The sequence below is a fragment of the Camponotus floridanus genome, unplaced genomic scaffold (assembly GCF_003227725.1).
Source record: "Camponotus floridanus strain SB8 unplaced genomic scaffold, Cflo_v7.5 scaffold61, whole genome shotgun sequence".
Lineage (NCBI taxonomy): Eukaryota > Metazoa > Arthropoda > Insecta > Hymenoptera > Formicidae > Camponotus > Camponotus floridanus.
This window is the reverse complement of record NW_020229781.1, coordinates 441,190-464,687: the sequence shown is the minus strand read 5'-3', so window position 1 is coordinate 464,687 and position 23,498 is coordinate 441,190. Positions and strand designations below refer to the sequence as shown.

The 23,498-nt window shown below is 36.1% G+C and overlaps 1 protein-coding gene across 6 annotated transcripts in view; it reads right to left on the bottom strand.

Moving 5' to 3' along the window:
- The window catches only part of LOC105254457, a 199,835-nt gene that overhangs the window by 101,580 nt on the left and 74,757 nt on the right, over positions 1-23,498 (bottom strand). For 5 of the 6 annotated variants that reach the window (XR_003123487.1, XM_011263136.3, XM_011263137.3 and 2 more), the window contains one exon: positions 17,612-17,671. The gene's annotated coding sequence lies outside the window, so the exon portion shown is untranslated. Of the gene's footprint in view, positions 1-13,461; positions 13,614-17,611; positions 17,672-23,498 lie in introns of those variants that run through there. The other variant, XM_025413169.1, reaches the window with a different exon arrangement.

Sequence of the window (23,498 nt, the reverse complement as noted above, 5' to 3'; positions counted from 1 at the left end):
TACTTTCGTTTAAACGCAAACTTTTGGATACTGTCGGCTAATGCAACTAATTTTTAAATTTGTTAAACTCGTTAAATCTATATGTATAAAGTTCTAATTTAATACCGCTTTGATATGGCTCTGACGCTCTGGTCCCTCTGTAATGGAAAGATCAAATATGAAACGCACACAGAGGATGTTGTAATAACATACAGATATGTGTGTGTGTGTGTGTGTGTGTGTGTGTGTGTAAATTGCACGTACACACGGAAACTAAGACACATCCGTCGCAACGAATCGCGTCTCGCGTTCGACGACTGTCCCATTTTGCAACAAGGAATATCAAAGCGGATCGTACACGATGTCATTACACTTGATGAAATTTTTTGCCGACGTGTATATAGTCCATCCCTAATCCTACATCACTTGCAGCCTCCATAACTTTTGCTCCCGTCCGATCAATTCTTGATAACACGGTGAAACGAAAACAGGACCCTTGGCCGATGAACGCCAGGGAAAAATTCACTTCGCCTCCGCTTCCGCGGCGCCCGGTCTACGGAGATTTACGGTCGCGCACGTTCGGAATTTAAGGAACGCCGGCTAAAGGGCGGCCGAGAGCCTATGAAAATTAATCCCACACCAGATGCCGTTAAAGGCCGCGAGATTTATCTACTGCGCGCCCTTTGCCGTGAACTTTACGCTGAAAAACTTTTTCAGCGCCTTCACCCCGTTATTTTAAAAGCTCGTTACTCTTATTGAAATAATCAGTCAGGCTATTACGGGAATATGCATTACGCGAAAAAAAGTTAGATTAATATTAATCAATTGTTGAGTTCAAAAGACAAGTAACTTTAATTAGAAAAAACGCATACATTTGTATAAAATACTTGTTTTAAATTTAGATTATTCTGCGGAGAAAATTACTTCGATCACTTTAATAATTTATATATATATATATATGCGAAAATAATTCAAGTTGAACTGAAAGACTCTACTACCGACAAAATCTCCAAGCTACGAAATTGCCAGGCTCAGATGCACCGTAGAACAGAAGACAGACGTTGGGGGAGGGAAGAAAAAGATAGAAGGGTGAACCGAGAAAAGTCTCGGAAACTTTGGCACAGAACTGGCAGGTGAAATGTAAGACAGAGAATAGCCGGAGGAACGCGGAAGAGCGAGGGAAAAAGAGTGCATTTAATGCTCATGGGAGGGAGAGAGCTTAGCCGATAATCCTCTCGTTTATATTACTTTACAGCCACGCGGATCCTCTCGACCTCCTGGCATTCTCCTCCTCGCCCTCGCCCTTCCCGTCTCTCTTTCACCGACGTAGACTGACAATAGTAGTCTACGGTGTTTTCATATTTCTCCACCGACAACGGGAAATCACCCGAGGATACTACAACACGGTGCTAATGAAATTTCTGCGGAACCGCGCGCGCGCTTGTGGCCGGAAAAATGCGCCATTCCCGGAAAAATACTTCCCTTTGGCTTATGCGAGCCGCACGTTGTCCGAGTTACGCGAGAAACACGTTTCTGCTTGATTCACGGACATTAAGATAGCGTAACGCTTCCTCAGACGCTAAAGGATGCCGGCAAAGTGTTATCAAGCCAAGTGTAATTTAAAACTGTTCCACGTATTTTGAATCCTTTGTTCTTTAAACGCGTATAAACGTTCGAGAAGATTACGTTTTCGTAGGCGCAAAATAAATGAGGCCCAAGAGTTATTACTGATAAAAGCCAACATGTAAATAAGAGCTTAACTTTAATATGATTATTTGTGGCGAATTTAATCGTCACGCATGCTCTTGATACGAAAATTTATTCAATGGATGCGGGACGTACATTTTAATCGCAATTTTGCCGATTACGCATGCTAGAATATGCAAAGATATGCTAGTAAAATGCGTAAACCCATCATTCATAAATCTCTCCAGCACTGTTATCGATAATGAATTGCCATCAAGCGGAATAGGAAATTTTAATGACTATGGTAATGAATTAATATCTCGATAATATATGAATTTTTGGGAAAATGTAACCATTTAGAAGAAAGGGAATATCTTGGCGAATAAAGAGAATAATCACAGAACACAGCATTCCATTATATTCTTCAACTTTCCGTAAGAATATCGCTCTCGGTTCGTTTTATAACGGAAAAAAAAACTCAAAGAAGGCTATCTCTCAAGAAGAGAAGCCTGAAAGTGACACGCAATTCGAATGCAAAGCAGTCTTCTATGACAATGAGGCCCTTCGGTCGAAAAAGCGTCTCTTCAAATGCAAATCGAGATAGATTCCGCACATATAATTGTCACAAAGTCACTATTTGCAAGTGAAAGCTAAGCCGAAGTTGTTGGAAAGAAAACTATTTAATAACAAAAGAGAGAGAGCAAAATCTCAGATCTTTCTTATTGTTGTATTCCTTGATAATAGCAGAGGTACACTTGTTGACACGAGATAAATTCCTCTCCTCCCTCTTTTCTACAGTTTTTTTCCGATCAGCTTCGAAGAAAGGTCCACGAAAAAAGGCCAGGAGATGAAAAGCATGCATCGTAAATAAAATATTGATCGTCTCGTGTGATTTATATATATGAACGTAACGTTATTTTTTGTGTGTGCCTCTTATGATGACAATGATTAATTTCACGTGATACAATTATCATATGCATATATCAAGAGTCACGACAAAAAACTTTGTCACATCAGTCATTGATTGAGCGAGGCAAATGTCTAAAGCAATTTTCGTGCAAAGTCTATGCGCACATCGCGTGTTTCTTTTAAGAATATATACAGCGCAAAATGGTAAAAATCTTTCAAAACACCTGGAGCACAGCTTAATCATGTGGCAAGCAAGTGTAAGTTTCGCAGCAGACGCATATATACGGCAGCAACAGCTCTTCTGTTTATTTCTTACATAATTTAAGATGATCTAGCCAGGGGATACGAAAGTTACATAGAAAAAGAATAACGATGAGGAGGTCTCGGCAAAATGGTTCGCAAAGTGAAATAGAGGCAGCAAATTTTGTTTTAAGTATGCGGTATATAAATACGTGATTGCCTCAATTATGATAAAAAATGAAAAAGATTTCCTACATTGAGAAAAGTTTATGATTTTTCCATAGTTTTATCATTGATCGACTCGAAACTCTATCCAGCTGAATTTTTATATGATACTATGATAGTGAAAATTGACTAATTACAAACAGTAACAGTACAGTACAAAAGTAAAGATAAGAAAGAGACGACAATATTCGCAATGCAAATTAACCAATTCAGTGAGAGATTTTACTTGAAAGTATTGCCTATATATATTGTAATCCTATTATCACAAAAACGTTATTTTTATTTTCAACGTTTTCCCATTGCTTTTTAAATTTTGTCAAATAAGATAATCACATTATATATAATAACATTATACATAATATTAGATAATAATAGATAATAACATTATATATAATATTATATTTGTTAAACTAAGAAATTGTAGAATAAAATAAAATATAAATTTAAAATAAAGATTGACATATTTTCAAAATGAAAGCAGAAATATTATAATAAGAATGTTTCTTTTGAAATCTGTCGAGATATTTTAATTTTTAACTAACTTCGTTCGTTCTATACATATTGTAATGAAAAATTTAAAAATGTATGCTATGTTACATTATGTATTCCATAAATAATTACAAATATACTCTTAATATGTTTCTTCACAATTTTCACAAGTGAGATATTTGAGTACTGATGATAAAGCGACTACAATTAAAATGTATAACGAAGAAGAATGAATTTTAAATCAAAAATGTATCTTTTGTCACAGAAGAGTTATATATAAATCTGTATTTTTATCATTAACCAACTTTTTTCTGGCATAATTTTAAAAAGCACAATTTATATTCATGGTTTGCATAATAAATTTTGAATTTATTTCGAAATTCCTCTCAAGACTTTGATTATTTTACCGATAATCTTATCGCGATTGCATACAAGAAAATGTTTTTTTCGGCATTACAGGTCTCTTATGTATACGATATGCGTTGATCCTCGATTTTTGAATTATGCATCGACTGTATTGTTAAATTCAATGGCAACAAATGTTATCAAAAGGCATAGAAAGAAATCAACCGATGAATACTCCAAATATTCTTAAGTAGACTAGTATAAGATTATCTACTATCTCGTTAGTCGTTATCATTTTAAAGAATGTATTGGTTGAATCATTTCAAAGAATGCATTGGTTGAATCTTGCTTAAGAGCTCTTCCCATTGTGTCGATAATAACACAAGTTAACAGTCTCGCAAGCTCTCTCGACACGAGTCCCGGATTCTTTTCGGTCGAGCATTCCCACGAGCGAGGGAGCCTTAATTGTAATTAATGGTACCGAGAATTAGATTCGACTCTAGTCCAACCCCTCTGGGAGGAAAGACAAGGAACACGCGACGTACTTGTCTTGTATTTAATCAGATCCGAGTTGCGTATAGCAACGAGACGTTCGCCCTATTACACTCGACGAATTGGAGGGCAATCCTTTCTTATTTCTGTTTCTCGGGAATTTCACAGAGATTAGATTTGTGCAAGAATATCCCGTGTAGATGCGAGAAATATGGTCGATCGATGGCGGAAATATAATTTGAGCTTTTTTTACGATGACAGAACTTGTGTGTTGAGATCATATAAACATAATATCCATTTTGCGATTATAAGCCAAGGTCATTCCTGTCAGTTCTGCTTCAAATCCGGTCCAGCAAGTAACAAGATCATTTCCTTGCTAATGGTATCGCGCTTCGAAGCTAACGTTTTTGCGAGAGGTAAAGTTGTGTCACGCACGAATCCTCGGTATTACGCTTTGAATACCCGCGGCCTTATCTAGGCGTCACACGTAGACGAAGTTTGTAACCGGTAAGTGGATTAGCCCGTCCGCTAATTTAAGTTCATACGTGTTTCAGAAATACGCGAGAAATTTCGCGCCATCATCTAAGCATGATAAGAATGTTCTTAGATAGTTTCGTGATAAAATTTATGGATTATTAAATTTAAACACACGTGATTTTTTAAAATTGTACGAATAAAAAATAGCAAAAAAGAAAAAAAAATAAAAAATGGATATTTTGAAACTAGATAGTTATAAAAAATTTATGAATTAAAATTAAGTATAACGAAGTTGCACACTTTTGCAGAATACACATCAATAGCTTCCAACATTTTTTTTAAGTTTCAAAATATTAAATCTCAAAATAATATTAATTATATGAAAACATATAATTAATATTATTTTGAAATTTAAAAAAACATACATATTTTTTTAATCATTCTATGATTTGCAAAAATCGAGAATAAAAAAAAGTATTATGTGTCTTCTCATTTATAGCGTGACTTGAAAGCTGCTCTGACTATTAGTTTGCACATTTATTAATGCTAAAAAAATATACGGATACAATATCTGTAGATATAGTTTATAAAAAAATATGCATCTTTTTCCTTCCGACAGGTACATTTTTATAGCATAAAATTGAATATAAAACGAAGAAGAATCTATAAACGTTCTTCATAAGAATTTCACGATCTCTCGATAAAACGATCAAAGACATTAATGCCGCCATCCGTTCTCGTGCGTTGTAAACTTAAGGGAAATCTTCGAGATCGTGAATAAACCAACTGTATTGCTAGCGTATTATCGATCTGTCGCAGCTTTCTTTCAAAAATAGAAGCAGTTTATACGGGAAATTTAATTAATATGAAACTGAATATATGCGAAAACTTTGCAAAATTGCATTCAAATAATTCGCGCAATGTTGTATTGAAATAGTATACACTCTAGACTTCCCGAATATTTATTATAATCTATATCTAACGATGATGGCTTAACTTTGTTTTCGGTCAAAAGAGCTCGGTTAATGCTTATGTCGCGAAAATTGCTCGCCATTTCGTACCTGTCATGATAAAACAACTTTGGATAAATGACGAAAACAGAGGGGGATAAAGTTTGATCTCGTCATTGTTTCGTTACCGTCCGCGAAAGTTGATGTTCTTTAATAAGCTACAAAATGAAAACTATGTGACACATGGTGACACAATGATAAATTATCGTTCCCAGTCCTTCATTATCGAAATTTTGCACGCATGCTTGCTTACTAGATTCTATGATGCGCTTATTAATTGTATCAACACGTTTTAGAGACGACGATAGGCGACGAGATGCACCCGTCGAAGTGGTGCGTAAATGCAGAATGTTTCATATGAATCGCCGTGATACAGCATTATATAACGCCGTATTAATGTTATTAGAACAAGTATCTGCAGCAAGCGAGCAATGTAGATGAGAACATTCAAGAGCGCGAAGCATACGTAGTGTATATCGTGTCTTCTTTACATTACGAGCCACGTACGCATTTCAATTGAATGCAATTGTACCATTTCTGTATTTTGTATTCATATCAGTGACATGTGTGTGCAACAGAAATTAGCTTGAATTAATTGGGATGCTTCCCAATATGAAGATTCGGGTTTGAATTTCGCAAATATTATTCCTAATGTATCTCTATCTGTACGCAGTGCAGCGCGGTTGATACATGTCCTGAGAAACTTAAAATATATTTAATCAGTAACATTACGTCAAAGGAGTTATTTTCCGAAACGGCTCATTTATCGTGCTTCAAATACCTAGGAGGAATTCGTAGTATGCAAGTTATCCAAGCCAGAAGGAGGAGCGGGCGGTTGCTTTCGATATTCAGACGAGAGAAGAATCTGTAGCGAATAATTCTTCTTATTTAGGATTAAATTTAAATTTGTTTATAATCATGTAGAAAGTAAAAAGTTATATATAAAAAATATAGATTTTGCTTGTAATAAAATTACGAATCTCTATTTTTATTCGCCCTCCTTTTCCCTTTCTCTCTCCTTCTTTCTCTCGCATTCTTTTTCTACAATAAAAATGAGAACAATAGCATTGATTATGAAAGTAATTGGTAATAAAATGTTAAATTTAGCATAAAAAATCGTACAAAGAGAATTGATTTTATTAATTTAATAACTTAGTAGAAATGCTAATATAATCAATGACAATCAACTGGCTCACCGCCAAATTAGCGTCAGGATTATCCGCAATGAGCGTCGCTCGATCGAGCGTCAAAGGACGTAAACGTATTCAATCTCGAATCAATCGGGCGTTATAAGATCGACCTGAATTCTGTTGCTTAATTGCTGATGTTCTAGATTCCAATAAAACCTATCGAGAATCTATACGTCCTTTATCCCGAAAATCTATATGCTCTTCATCAGATGGCTGATTGACGGAAAATCATATGAAAATTAAAATCAATCGATGGAATAGCGCTGCTATAATAATTCGTCATTCTTATTATCTTTTTTTCTTGTATGGTGATAGAAATTGAATGTTAAGCCGGCAAAACAATGCAAATATTTTTGTTTTAATAAAAAAAAATGATTTTTTAAATTCTATACACGCGAGAGAATTACGATAGCAAATAATAATCTCTCAAAATATGACATGTTTTTTTAGCAGCTTGAAATTTGTGTAAATACATATTTAAATTTACCACTACATATAAGATCATTTTAGCCTATATTAATGCAGTAATATGAAGCTATTTGTTATAAAAAAAATAGAAAAGAAAGAATACTATGTGAGTCAATTTATTTTATTAGTTCCCGATTTAAACGACTTACTTTGGTGATGAATTTGATTAGAAATCTATTTCTTACTCTATTTAAATAATTACTTACATTATGTATATTTATTATGTAAATAATTATTATTTAGAGTTAGTAAGAAAAAAATATGTAATTTGCAATTAACAATTACATAGTTTTTTTAAAATAACTATGTGTTTTCTTTACACCAATTGATTCCTCTCATTATTTTGTACATAAAAGTATTAAGGTAAGATAATTGAAAAATGAATATTTTACTAGATATTTTACGGTTTATGCAAAATTAAGAAATGATTTCAAGCCTCATGATTCGAAAAGTACTTAATGAAAACTAACTTAATTATAGTGTTTTGGAAAGCTCTCGACGTGAGCTACCAGAGTATTAATAAAAAAATAGGGAGTTCCATTTAAGAAATTGACGGTGATCTTCACGTGACTTTCAAATGATTCTCCCATGTCAAATCATTGCCACTATCTGATGGTCCCCTTCAAGCCATACAACTTTTGTCTAAAACATTTCTTTCTAAAGTGCATAGTTTATGAAATATTCAACCGGTCCGGGACTTTCGGGATATCCTGTATATATACAAGCAATATTATCTAAAAAATACATGACATATTTGTACATCCAGATTCTGTTTGCGATGATCTCATATCGTCGAGAAGTGCTGTGCAAACTTGTGCTCTCGAGATAATCGACTTCAGCCTCGCGAAACCGGATACTCAAACACGGAGAAGTCGCGTATCATGATGACACGCTACGAAATCGATATTGATGAGTGGTCGACGATGCTTAACCATGTATAACCGCGAAATCGAAATTACATTGTATAATGCAGCATGCATTCCAATGCAACATGTGTTAATATTCGATTGCCGTCTATTATAATTTACGAGTTCGGCTTTTTCTAGATCATTCAGGATTTAATGAGAAAATTCTTAGAAAACGTAAATAACGTAATTACGATTACAAGTATGAAAAGCATTATCTTTGTTTGCTTCGTGACTAGAGAGAGAGAAAGAGATCGTGCTCGAATTTAACTTTTCCTGACGACTGATTTTGTAACTAAAATAGAATTATATAGGTGAGTACTTGAAATAGATTGCAGTTTGTTAATTGAAACTTATCATGTGTCAAATTTGGTCAAATTAGAAATTTTTGATATTTTGATAAGAAAAATAAATATAAGTTAAAATTTTTTGTGTTAAAGTAAAAATATACTCTTCTCTCACATTATCTGCAAGCTTATTTAAATATTAATTTGGAAAGTATTATGTTTCGATAATTGAGATACCGTTGGTTAGGTAAAAGAAAAGAAATATAATGATATAATGTCCGCTGCATATTTGATGTAAAACAGTATTTTATGATCTACAAAAAAATCTCGTAGAATTGACTTATTCAAGAGATCGAATACGACTGTTAAATCTAAAGTATGTGTCAGCAGAACCCGAGTGCCAGTAATGGGCTATTTGATATAAAGTCTCTTAGTTATTACTATAATATGATTACTCGCAAGTTACACAGATGTGAGAAGAAGCATTTCTCGGTATCGCGGACAAATTCAAGAGAATCAAATTTATGTAAAATATAAACGGAAATTCCACGTAAAAGTTCGACGTGATCAAATTCAATGTACTGCTATTCGTACGACATAGCGAATCTTATGATTTCATAAGAAATATAGTGTTCATATAGGAGTGCACATTCATTTTAAAATGAAATCTGTAGAATCTGATAAGAAGTTTCTGAAACATATTTTAATCACATTTCTAGAAATTGTGTATTATGTATTAAAAAAGTTTTATAGTTCTCATTTAATCTATAAAAATATCCTTTACAAATAAATAAATAAACACACACATACGTATATAAAAAATTATATATATCTTCTAGATTTCTTTCTAGACTTATTTCTTGCTTAATTTCTTACTTGTTGATTTAAGATTTTTTTTATCGTTTTATTCGATCATGCTAAGTTTTATCTTGATCTGTAAATATTTAATCGTGGTTAGTAAGAGACTGCTCTTCTGTCCATATATGTCGATCGCTTCGTTGTCTTTGTTATCTCTACCATTCGATCGAATCAAACTCAACATCGTTTATTTCCGATGAAATAGTTCTCGCTTACGTAACACATAAATCCAAATAGGATTTAATTTAGTTTAAGCAAACTAATTAACAGCTTAATCCGCGAGATAATTCATGTACGAGTTGTTATCTTTGAGTTTTTAAGGACAGTCAGTTAAGGATCATTGTTGGATCTAAAAATAATAGTAATTATAAAGAATATAACAGACCTGATTAGTAAATAAATCTACAAAACTAAACTAAGTGCTATGAAATTTACTCAATCCTCGTATCACAAGGCTCTTTAAAGGTCATAGTTTGACGTTAAAGATGCGCATGGAACATCATTCTCTTATTTCTACACTGAAAAAAAAACTTGGTTGAAAAAGGCAAAATTTGTTTTGCCTAACTAAATAAAACTAATTGTCCGATACGTTCAAATAAATATAACTAAAATATTCCGAAATAATTTGTTGATGTAAAAAAAGCTTATTCAAATCATCAAAACAGAGAGTTCAGTACCACGATGTACAGTACAACAGAATATTTTTTTGGCAAAATTCAACAAAATTTTTTTTTCAGTGTAAGTGTCTAAATTTCTAAATTTCAAATGCATTATTCTCTCTCTGATTGAAAATGATTGATATTTCTTTGAACGAAGAATTTTTCATAGCATATGATTTTAGATGAAATATTGAAAAAAAAAATAAAATTATTTCAATACGAGTATGATATGATTATGTATTTTCATAAAAATCAGTTTTCGATTTTAAATAAAATAAAAACGCGAATTAGAATATACATTTCAATTCAATATTATCATAATAATCGGATTGACGACAATACCATCGCGAAAAGACAGCCGCAGAGGTTCACTCAATAGTGAGAGAATTTGGAAAACCAAGTGTCAGGCGAATTGATCCAGCATTTTCTTACGGGAAATATTATATCAAGATCTCGTGATACAACCGAGACGTTGACGGAAACAAAAATACTGTGATACTGCAGAAATATCGATTGGAAACTGAAGAAACTTTGGTGTTGCGATGAACAGCGTTACCCGAGCAGTATCGAAATCTATCCAGTTATCGTTTTCCACGACCGTCATTTCATTTCTGTTTCTATCACTTGTATAAAGCGTCTTTCGCGAGCTGGGAAAGCGATCACGCCGATAAATTGCCTCGATCGTAGAGTAGCCGGCTCTGCGATCTCGTTCTCCTCAAATCACTGGGAATTACATGATTGCACGGAGGCGAGCATATCGTGAATAACGAAAGGCACCGTCAATCTTTAACGAGGAGCCAGGTCCTCGCCGACGAACATTGAACTGAACATTGTACGCAATAATGCAGTCTCATTGTTATGTCCGAATTAGATGGCCAGCGAGCCGGAGACCATCCGCAGGAGCGGGTTCGGCAAATGGCTTTACACGAAGATCGAAGTCCCGAATCGTCCTTTAACAGAGAGAACTCGCTACGTGAATTCGACCGTGCGAGATATCCTGACAATTGCTCGCAGAGCGATCTTCTTGCAACCCAGCTTCTCGGACAATTTCATATCGGACATCGGATATCCGAGTATTATACCGTATTTAACAGAGTACTTGCTGCAGCGCGCGTTATATTTCTGAACGCAACGCTCGTATATCTTCTTGAACGTAAACCTTACGCGAAGCTGGTTTGACCGTTTCATCTCCGACTACGTGACGTGTCATGAAATAATCGTCAAGCCTAGTGTTCTTCACCTTCATTCTATCAACTCCCGAAATGAATGAAAGGAAATTCGTCGCATTTGCCTCGCGAAAATCCCAGCTATTCTAATACGTGACTACTGATCAATGTCGATATCAGTTAGAGAATTGCGCGAAATCGAGCAAACCGCCAATTTTAAACATTTTGATATCGTACATCTCGATTAAAAAACGCACGAAATGTTTTTATACATGCCCGTTGAAATATATGCGTGATTATATAATGAACTTTACATTAGAGATTGCCCTAATTATACAGTTCTGAACACATGCTGCAATAAAACTTATACCCTTTACATAACAATCGCTTGTTATGTAAAGATAAAGATTGTATCCCCGTTCACATGATTATCCGAATAACAATTTGGCATCGCGATGAAAATGAAATGCAATTGCACTCGCGATTCGACTTATTATCGGCACGAAACGTCATCCGAGCGTTATTGCGTTCAGTTGCGATTTACTTAAGATGGAGCACTTAATTGCGACATGTATATACAGGATGTTTCTTAAGAAGTCGAAAAATTTTAGGAGATAATTCTTTGTCGAAAATTAAGGGGAGTTTTTCATATAAACATATACTCCTACATTCCTCCCTGTGAAGTTACATTCCTTCAAAAATGGGGGTAAAAATTAGCTTCTTATTTTTTTCTCAAATTTGGAACAAGTTAAAGAAATAAAATTAGGTGGAAATTTTCTACTAGTAAAAAGGTTATTTATTAATATTATTTACTTATTAATATTTAAATTTATTTATTAATATTTTTCAGTCTCCCATATTGTTACAATGAAATTAGGTGGAAATTTTCTACCAGTAAAAAGGTTACTTATTAATATTATTTATTTATTAATATTTAAATTTATTTATTAATATTTAAATTTATTTATTAATATTTTTTCAGCCTCCCATGTTGTTACAAGGGGATAAAATTAGCAATCCTATTCAATTTTTTGGACTAACCTTTTAATGTTTATTTGAAAAACTCTCCTTCATTTTCGACAAAGAATCGTCTCCTAAAATTCTTCGCACTTATTAAAAAATACTCTGTATATACATGGACATAATTCATACCTTGATCACAATGTGAATTTATGGCGGTAAGCACCGAACTTTAACTCTATATGAAATTAGATGAACAATAAACCGATAGAGCGATGTTAAAGCACACCCACGGCAAACACACACGCGACACGGAATTTATCTCCGCGTAATCCGAAGCTCTGGGGCGAGAGAGCTTTGTATATTGTCCGCTCTCCTCGGATTCTGAAGACCGTTCGCCTCTCTTCGTGGACACGGATATCCGCCTTATTTATCACGAGATATTCGACGCGTCCGGGGACATCGTCGTAAAAGACTGAAATCCGAATCGGACCGATATACGCGGGCGAATATACCTATATTCGCGTCGATGCGAGCGAGCGGGAATCTCGAAAGAATCGCAATGCGGACTCAAGAGAAGTGGTTATGCATAGCGAACGAAGAATCGACTGCATTTTCACGGTGCATGTATAGCGCGCGCGTGGCACAGCGCCCTCGAAAGCGTAATATTTTCTCGCCCCTTTGACTTACGCGTTACGCTCGAAAAACACGAGAAACATCGGGAGGAAATTTCCGGCGTTTCGCGAAATAAAATGGGAGATATTCTCCCCGGGAGGACAATCCCGAGGTATCGATATAAAATTGGCGGGCACAAACATTTGTATCGGGTCGCATTCTTTTTTTAATTGTATATACCCAAGTTAATTGCGGTTAACCAATTAGACCAACTACCACGCTGCGGTTTTGCCGCGCTCTCCCGCAGCTAATGATAATTGCGTTTCGCTCGTGCCTAGCATGGCGGTTGGTGCAAAGTGCTCCATGCCGTTAGCGCGTAATGTGCGAGTTTGTCATGCGTGCCACGCGCGCTCGCTTAACAGTTCCCACTGTTTGCGGCAGTCAATGATAAAGTGTCGCTCTCGAGTATGAAACCCCGGGCCGGGAAAAGCTTTTTCTCACCTGACGCGACACCTCGGCGCTCGTCGAGGGAAACGATCGAGAAATACTTGGCGAATCGGAGTCGGAGGTGATTCGGGCGAGGCGAGTGGTCGTTCTTTTCTCGAGATAATGTCGTAAATCTCTCGCGAATCGGCCGGCAAAAAGCGGCCAAATTGCCGCGCCGTAGTCGGAAGTTCGTCAAACTGGATTTCGCACGTCCGAGAGGCAGAGTTTCACAGCTTTAGGACGCTGACAAACGTTCGTTTTCTTCCGGCGAGCGATGTAGAAACGGCGCGCCGCCCAATGAGAGCGATTCGCTCGGGTCTCGAGAGCGCGAGAGCATAAACGGGAGTAAACTGCCGTTGAATTAGGTTGACGAACTTCACGGAGCGCTTCGAGAGAGCGACGGCGACGTCGGCGTTCGAGTACACCCGTCGCTGTGTCTGTTAACGAGCTTAAATTATGTTGTTACAGCTTCGGAGAGTCGTCGCTCGGTGTCACGTTGAACGTCGAATAATGAGTCGTATTGCCTGCCCGGCCTGTTTCTCGCGAGAATGACGTTTTTTTTTTTTTTCACAACGCGCTTCTCACGTTTCGGATACAATTAATATTGTTTTTCCATCGTCGATGAATAAATCTTAGATCTCACGTTTGACAATCGCTCGAATAACAGATAAATTGTAGTGACATTTGCAAAAGAGAAAATCTCGAAATTTACGATTATCGTTTTTTAGTCCATCCCTGAGGGAAACAAGCATATTGTATCGATACTACTTTTTCCTCGCGAATGAATTCTAGTTTAGTGGAAAACGTATTTTTCCGCTTAACACTTTTGCACTAAATTCCTTCCCTGATACGTATTTATAAAATTTATTTTCTACATTGGACGCGCGTCGTGTCCGTCAAATTACACGTCACATATTTTTGTCATCGAGGAAAATTAAATTCGTCGCTTTTAAATTTCTCCACGGTATTTATCGACAAAAATAGATTGCCAAGCTTCGCCGTGAGATTTAGCCCTCATCGCCAAAAAGAATAGATCGAACGTTTCCCTCGTGCTCGTTTATTCGCTCGTGTCTCGAATATCATCGATGATCTCACGTATCGTCTAAAAAATCGTGCCTCGGTCGCTCATTTGTCCCGGTTTGACATTTTCGCTGATGGTTCTCGTTATATTTTCGTTTAGAACCACCTCTCACGTGCGAACGAATAAGATATCCGCAACGAACAGCGAGGAGAGCTATCCCGGAGGGTTAGCTCGCGTACAGAGATCCAGATATTGCGATGCATCCGTGTGCAAGCGAAAATGAAGAAGCCACGTGGGAGCCAGACTTTGACGTTTGATCCTGGCAGTCGGTCGGTATATCTCGTGAATTTTCTCGACAGTTCACATGTAGCGCAATTACAGCACGCACGAATATTGCGCACGACTGATGATACGAATATACGAGGCAATATACGAGCTATTTTACTGCCACGCAAATTGCAATCAGATGTCGACAGGAGGTCATGATTGTGATAGATACGCGAAAGTTAATTCTTTACGATTTATGTCATTGATACCGATATCAAACAATCGACTGCGTGTACTACGATAAAATGCTGGAAAATATACACGAATAAAGATATCCGAGATTAATCTTCGGAGGAATGCTGTCTTTTTTCCCCTTTTTAAATGAACGTAAAAGTTGAAAGACTCGAGTGTTTCCGACCCAAATTTTGATTTATGATCGTGAGCATTATTATATGATGCATGCAAGATATATTTTACATGCATGCGAAATTTTTCGCCATAAAATTTCTCGTCGACGCGTTACTCCCCGACTTACACAGCCCCGGGTATACACTTTCGCATGCTCACCGACTAAGATAAGCAGAAAAATGCCACAACCGAGATCAAAGTCAATAAATTCGGGCAACAAACAGAATGTAATCTTCTAAAAGCTACGTTCCCCGAAATAAATATCTGGCGCGTCGGTCCCCGCTCCAGGATCCAGGCAGCGAGGTTCAACTCCCGTTTCCGCCTTCCGCGTTTCCGGTGGACCGTATCCTTTGCATCTTTCAACGTTCGTTTAAACTTCCACTTTACTCATCGTTATCGCGCCCAGAAGCCCTCTCCTCGCGCGGTTGATATTCTTATCCTCGACAAAGCGATAGGGGCAGAGGGAAGAAAAAAAAAAAAAAAAAAAAAAAAAGATGAGAAAGAACCGCCCGGGAGGAGAGAAGGTGAACGCGGGGAAGGGAATGGGAGTGTTCAGAATGCGCTATTTTATCGTGGCGGTTAGACGCGCCCCGCAGGCATCTACCGTTAGGAAGACGAAAACGACGACGTTGGCGATGAAACGTGCCGTCGACCCCCGGTGTGTCCCGTATGCTCCAAGCTACACGAAAATCCCATAGTCGTACCACTCGCCGGGAGCACTCGTACAACGACGGAGACGGATAAAGGAGAGACTCGGCGAGAGGACCGGAGAATTATTACAACGGCAAAACGGGGGGTAGGTCCATGCTGTTGCCGCAGCAATACGCGGCGACGCAATTTGCACTTGTTGCCGTCAACACAGACTGTGCATTAAGCTTTATTAAACCGGTGCGGCGAGTGTTTAATTTAAAATTACTTCTAGGGGACGGGAGAGAAGGCGGGGGAGAGAGGGGACCGGAGAGAGTTGCTGGTAAAAATGTCGGCGTCGGTATTCGCGAGAATTCATCGAAATTAGAATCACGCGCTCGAGAAATAAAGTCCATCTCATCAAGTAGCTCTCCTTCAAGGCGACACGCGTGAGGATATCGATCGTGGCCAAGATCATCGTTCTCGTGTCTCTGGCGTTTTGATTAATTGATAGAATCGATCTCGCGCGGTCCACCGAGTTTATGCGGTGAGAATAAGCTGATTTTGGATACAATGTTAAGCTTTAATAGCTTAAGTCGGAATAGAACAGTATTAAATATGTATAATATTAAGCGGATGTAAAATTTTGATAAAATCTCCGCTACTAAATTTAACTATCAGATAAATGAATTTAACCGTGGGATAAATTTGCGCAAAAACCACGACATACGTGAGAAATATATTATAAGTGAAGCTAAATTGTTTTCGCTATACAAATATTAATTAAAAAAAAATCAGGGGATACGCGGCGTAAAATATATAGCTTTTCGGTACTTTTTGCGATACTTTTTCCTCGCTCGGCGATGTCACGGGACAGGAAACACAGTAGACTTTACTGGAAAGCGAATAGTGCACGTACGGAACATCAAGCTAGGAATGTTGCGCTAGACACGTTCGAATGATGCACGTACAATGGAGTATAGTTGTGGTACATGTTGAGCTGTCAGTAACAAAGTAGACCGACTGAGAGTAAACAGACGCGAGCTGTAAATCATAAAACTATATACACACTTTAAAATATTATGCGATTAAAACAGCGCTAATTTCCACAACTCTCTAAATTTCCGCAACTTTCTAAATTTGAGAGTTCGAGTTTATAAATTGGCTGAATGATAACGTAAAAAGTAACTTGAACGACTGACCATCGCTCCACATTTGCCATGAAGGAGCATCATCTGTAATACTTAACGCGATCTTATAAATATTCGCCCGTTCTCAGAAACTTGTCCCTGCCGTTATATAATATTAACTGCGCTTCGCACAGTTTTCGAGATGAAGGTAAGTTCGCCAATCGTAGCGAGAAAAGCGGCAAGAGGAAGCGAGTCTGTAAAATCCGATCGCTGCCATGGGAAAAGCCAATATTCTACAAAGAGATCGATATCATCTAAATAAATATTATTCGACAGTCGATACTCGAATTGACGGCATATCTCCCGTTTGTCGCCGAAAGCCAATATTTATTTCACTGGACCGAGAAACGAGAACTTGCGCAAAAGACGCGTATATTACATTCTTTTGCAAAAAAAAAAGTATGTTAGATATAAATATGTAGCCATCAATATCAAGCCGCGCAAGTATTGGTTCGCCCAGAAACATTTTCGATTAAAGTATCTTTAGCACCAAATGGCTCGATACGGAAGCTTCGCAATTTCCATCGCATAAATACATTGAAGCTTGCTGCAACGTATATAATCGCATACGCGGAGGGGTTTTCAACTCGTTACTTTCAACTACAAAAAAAAAACGCGACTTACAATGGTTAAAGTATAATATGTATCTTACTTTTTGCGTCCGTGCTTGGAAGTGGGCAGAAAACTTCCGGGAAAATTCACAGCAATATCTCTAGAAACAAAAAAAAATATATATATATATATGTATATATCTTTGTATATGTAAGATAATAAAAATATGTAATACATATAATAAATACATGTAATATAAGTGTAAATTACCCTGTGTGCCTGATTATCATGGATTACGTATATAAATGTACTTATGTTTATTATAAATTTATACAGAGGTACTATGATGCGTATCGATTTATGCGCTATAATGCATATCAGATACTCTTTACATGGATTAATGTACAGGATGCGTAGCGTGTTCATTACAAGCGAATCTATGAACATTACCTCCGCGCTGGTAGAGCATTAATGCGAGATAATACTGATTTATGTGGAGCCTTACGATCGAGTTTAGGTCCGTTGTGTCACATGTACTTCCATACAATGTGAATTTCGGTGAGAATATCGATCAAACGTATGCACCACCGATTCTATCGCGATTTTATGTCATGTTCCATTATCTTATGACGCTTGAAATACAGATAAATGACAGATGTTGCCTCGCTTTTTGAAAATTATTGAACTTTTAACGAAGCATTAAAAAGGTACAATGCATTTTCTCTACATTTTATCTCTTTTATAAATCAAGATGATAAAGAGAGGAAAACGGTTTCTTACAATTCTCGCGATTATAATATCCATAACAGCGCATTTTATGATAATGCTACACGATCATCGAGGGTTTGATCATACGGTTGAATAGTCATAAAACATTCCGCTAAGGAATCCGCCGCGTCCATGACGTAATCGCGATCGCAAGGATGGAAAATTGATACGAAGGTCCGGAGAAAAGGAACGCGCCGTAGCAAGGAAGATTGGCAGCTCGCCAGAGCGCAGCGATGAGGAGGGGGATGAAGGGGATGAAGGGGATGAAGGGGAGGAGAAGGAAAAGAGTCATGCATCATTGATGACTTTGATGGTTCTGATGCGTAACGCTTTCATTCTTCGCGATGCAAAATGCATCGTTGGCTTCCCGATTTAGCCAAGTATATCGCGATGCAAGAGAACGGAAATCGGAATCCCAGTAATTCGATTACAAAGTATGTGCCGCGGCATAAAGCGCCATTTCGAATCGCGCCGTCGAAATAAATCGCGACGAATTCATAACGGAAACAAATTCAACCACCCCGAATGTTATTGCCGCGCTCGTGTCCGGACGAAATCGAGCGAACAGCGGACAATATTCGAAAAGCGCACTTCATCCGTGCCAATTTTCGTGCTCGTTAATCGCGAGTTACATCCCTCATCCGATTATGATTCGATACCCGTTGCAATTCCCGCTGCTGTGTCGACTGTAATACCGTAGGGCATGTACCAAAAATTCGTTGTAGCGCATTCATCGCTGTGAGACCCACCCTCGCTTCCTCCAGTACGTTTGACCTTTGTATATGTAAGATAATAAAAGATTTTAAGACAAGCGAAATTTTGGTTGATCCGCGCGAATCAACTTATTCGAGGAGAGAGAAAGAAACGAGAGAAGGAAGAGAGAATAGAAAGGGCAGAAATAATTAAAAGCGATCGGATAAGTATGCCAGATAATATGCATTCCGTATTGATGCATGAGAAAAAGAGAGAGCGAAAAATAATGCAAAGTGTGCAACGGGCAAATGAGAGATACGGTGCGAGTTAGCTGTCAGCGCAGCTGTGACTAGTTCCATCGTCGAGAGAATCGGCCCTCCCCGCTTCTATAATAATAGGAGACGAAGGAACAGTGGAGCAGGGTCGTGTGATGCGACGTCCTCGGAAATTAAACGTAACGATTCATGCGGTAAAAGCGCGAGAGGACCTTACTGTTATACACTGAAATTAATTCACGTCGAAGACCAGTGTGTACATTGAGGAAAAATTGGAAAAGGAACTATAATAAAAGGAATCATAAAACTTATTAATTATAGTATAAATGAACTCTCGGTAACGAGATATACATAAATGCAATTACGCAAATTTCTCGCTTGTCTTAAAATCTTATTTTTTTGTAAAGAATCAAAATATTTTTAGTTGACCTAATTGAAAACAATATTTTACGATGATTTAAAATCATTATTGATTTTAGCTTTTAGAAACATATAAATTTTACATACAAAAATTTTAATGTGATATAAATCCAATATTATACGATGAATTTACTTTTTGTATATATTTTGAATTAAATACACACAACATACACATATATAATAAATATCCCATTTCTTTTAATAAATAATATCAAAAGAATTTTAATCAAAGTTCTATTTATAAAATATTATTAAAAAATAGAAATCCATGTACTAAATTAATTTATATCTATAACGTAGCTAATTGATATCTATAAAGAGATGTATAAAATATTATTATGGATCAATTTGAAGAAGATAAACCGTGTCGTTTAAATTTTATTTTATCGAAAAAATGTGGAAAAATTAATTAATTCGTCATATTAACGGAAGCACAATGTGCATTATAGTCGAAGGAAATAATTCATGACGTCCTTTATCCCCGACTCGGTATTGAAAGCATTCGTCGCCATTGCGGTAATCGTTAAAGGGACTTCGCCAGTCGCGAGAATCGACTGGCGATTAAGAAAACTCGATATTCAAATCGATCGTCACACCGTAGTCGTAAACTACCACAGTCGGTCTCATAAATTCGGTGAAATGCAAATTACGTGGAAACATTAAGGCATATTATTCATGTGACAAGTACATTCCTTAGCGTACATCCCCTTCCTTTATCACCGGGAAGTATTCTTCTACGCGAACAAGTTTTTGCACATTATCGTTACAAAACCCGATGATCCAAAAGTCACGTGTGTCATATGTGTATATTTTCTCATCATGGCTCCATATGCGTGAACATCTTGTCGGGCATATTGCTGCCATGCAAAGAACTTTCTTTGCGCGATTCCGACAAGAGAAGTTTAATTTCCGTTTTTTAACATTTTTATCTGAAGCAGGAAATATAAATGTACAGCTAACGAAGTGCGAACAATAGGGTATTATAGTTGCACGGATGTAATCAAGGAGCTCTCTTCAAAGAATTTTCAATTCCAGAGGAATCCTATTTTATCGTAGCGTAGTAATTAGGACAGAGATTATTACAACTGCGGCGTGCACAATAATGCGACGTCTCGGCCCTCCAACAGCAAATTACGAAACTCCGAACTCTGGAAGTAAACTCTGGTCGGTCCGATACGGAAGATCCTGGCACCAGGACCGAGTTTACTTTGGCGCTCCAAAGTACCACAACTCTCGCAACCCGCCTACGAAATAGCATATTATAATAACTTATCGTTAATTTTGGCTCGCTTCTCCCCGCCCAACTTTCATAACAGAAAAGCGCTCGTTGTAGTGAGGTAACGTTAAGTAGCGGGATCGATTTTCCATATCGATACAAGACAGACGTTAAGTTGATACTAAGAAAATTAACGTAACGTCTTTATGTAGCACCCTTCACTATATATTATATTTTAATAACGACAAAGAGAGAGTATTTTTCTGTTTTTAACACATATCACGTTCTTTTGCCGAAATGTGCATCGTTTGTTTTGAATCTACCCTCTAAATCAAATGAAGATTCGAAAAATAATTTTAAAAATTACCTTCATTTTAATCTTCTAGTATCAATAAACTTGACAAAATTATCAAACGCGCTGTCTCGCAGAGCACAAATTTATTATAATATGCATGAATGCAATCTCTCAATTCAATTTATTAATATGTCATGATGCAGCAACAAGTACAACGATATATACACGTACTTATCATAAGTCGCATTATTTCGAAGTTCCAAGATAAAATCCTAGGGATAAATAAGCCAGAATAATGCGACCTTTCCTCCTTATTCTTATATGTACGTTCCATCGGAGACGCGTTACTCACGGCACATTAATTCCGAGGAACCGATGCCGAACCTCTTTTTGCGCCAAAGTTTTATGACGGGTAAATCGCGCTTTATCAACAATTGCGCCCATTTTCGTCGCGTCTAAACGTAAATCGTTGTCGTATTTTAACGAGACATACTGTCCGGCTCACTGGTCTATCAATAACTGTAACTCTCGCATGCAGAATTACATGCATCCAGATGTGTTGTCTAACGCAGATCCCTAATGTTTACGATACCGTAAATGGATGGTTATATATCTGTGGTGCTTGTACTATAATCGCTTCAAGTGATGTTTTTTAAATCGAGGACTCTTCATGTCTGACAAAAATTCTGATTTGAATAATCTATAATTTGTGTTTTTTAATAAATTAAATTCTATATAATTTAAATTAATAAATTCTATCAATTGAGGATTGAATTGAGGAATTTTTCATAGTGTATTTTGAAATTCGATATTAATAATATTTTTTGAATAATAATAATTAAAAATTTAGCAGCAATCATCATTATATGTACATGTACATATATATATATATATATATATATATATATATATATTTGTATTAAGAATCATTAATTAATGCAATAATGGATCAATGAGTTAAAAAAAATTTCATAGTAAATTGAAATTCAATATTAATAATATTAAGTAAATAGTAATAATTAAAAATTTATATTGGATTGTACATATAATTTACCCCAGCTATCCAATACGCATTACATATTTTGTGAGAATAATAAAATTTAAAAAAAAATAGAGCAAAAGGATAACATATAAAATTTAAGAGCCAATATACATGATTTGATAAAAGAAGCATTATTGCTTTGACGCTTTCAGAATTTTATGTTACGATTTTTATTTAAAAGAAACAAAGATTTTGATCAAGCAATTTTTTTATAATGATTAAAAAAATGTAAAGAAAAATATATTTCGAATAACAGAATACATGGAGTATTCAGAAAATTTCAATACAAAAGTTCGTATTCTAAAAGCGTGTAAAACGAAACAACATATGCGTGCATAGTGAGAAAATTCTCGGGATTATTGCATTTTACAAGGATTCAAAGAATTCTACTTACAAAGGCGGATGAGGCGTGTCTGTAATGCTATCTGCGATATCAGACGCGACAACGTATTTATCCTTCAATATACTTTATGTCGCTTTACATACTTGCACTGCAATATATAATATATAAACGCAAATCTATCGCGAAGCGTAGACAGGAATTTCAAATCGGTTCCTACACAATTGCCGAATCTCTATTGAATCTGGTTCATCTAGGGAGGATGATTTTGTGTCACCGAACAAATAGCAGCCTATTTCAGGTGCGGAGTACCTCGTTTAATGATTTCGCGCCATAGTCAGTTTCGTGACCACACTGTTCAATCATCGAATGGCTTAGAATTGGCCGATAACAGTTAGGCTGCTTATGGAGCGACATATAAATGTAATATAAAAGCATTCAATAATTCGATATTCAAAAACTTGAAAAAATTTTATTTTACATTTTCTCAGATTTTAATTAATATTTTCAAACTTTAATGAAATTTGATTAAAAACAAGAACATTTAAATATATACGACTCAGCATTGCTTTGATAATAAAAATACATAGAAAAGAAAAAAATATATTATTTTATATATAATATAAAATATAATAAAATAATATAATACATATAAAATAATATAATATAAAAAATATAATAAAATAATATATATATATATAAAATAATATAATATAATATAAACTTTAAAATAAAAATCATATAGAGTTACACACACAGACACAAGGAAGAATTGTAAAAGAATATATTAATGCCGGTTGTGTATATTTAAATCATGATAATAGAAAAATAAAGATATCGAGAATATCTTAACCGCGTTTTATACTTTTTCAAAGATTCATGTAGTCATAATTTAGCGAGTTCATGCGGATCGGATATAAATTCTTAAGAGAATCAGC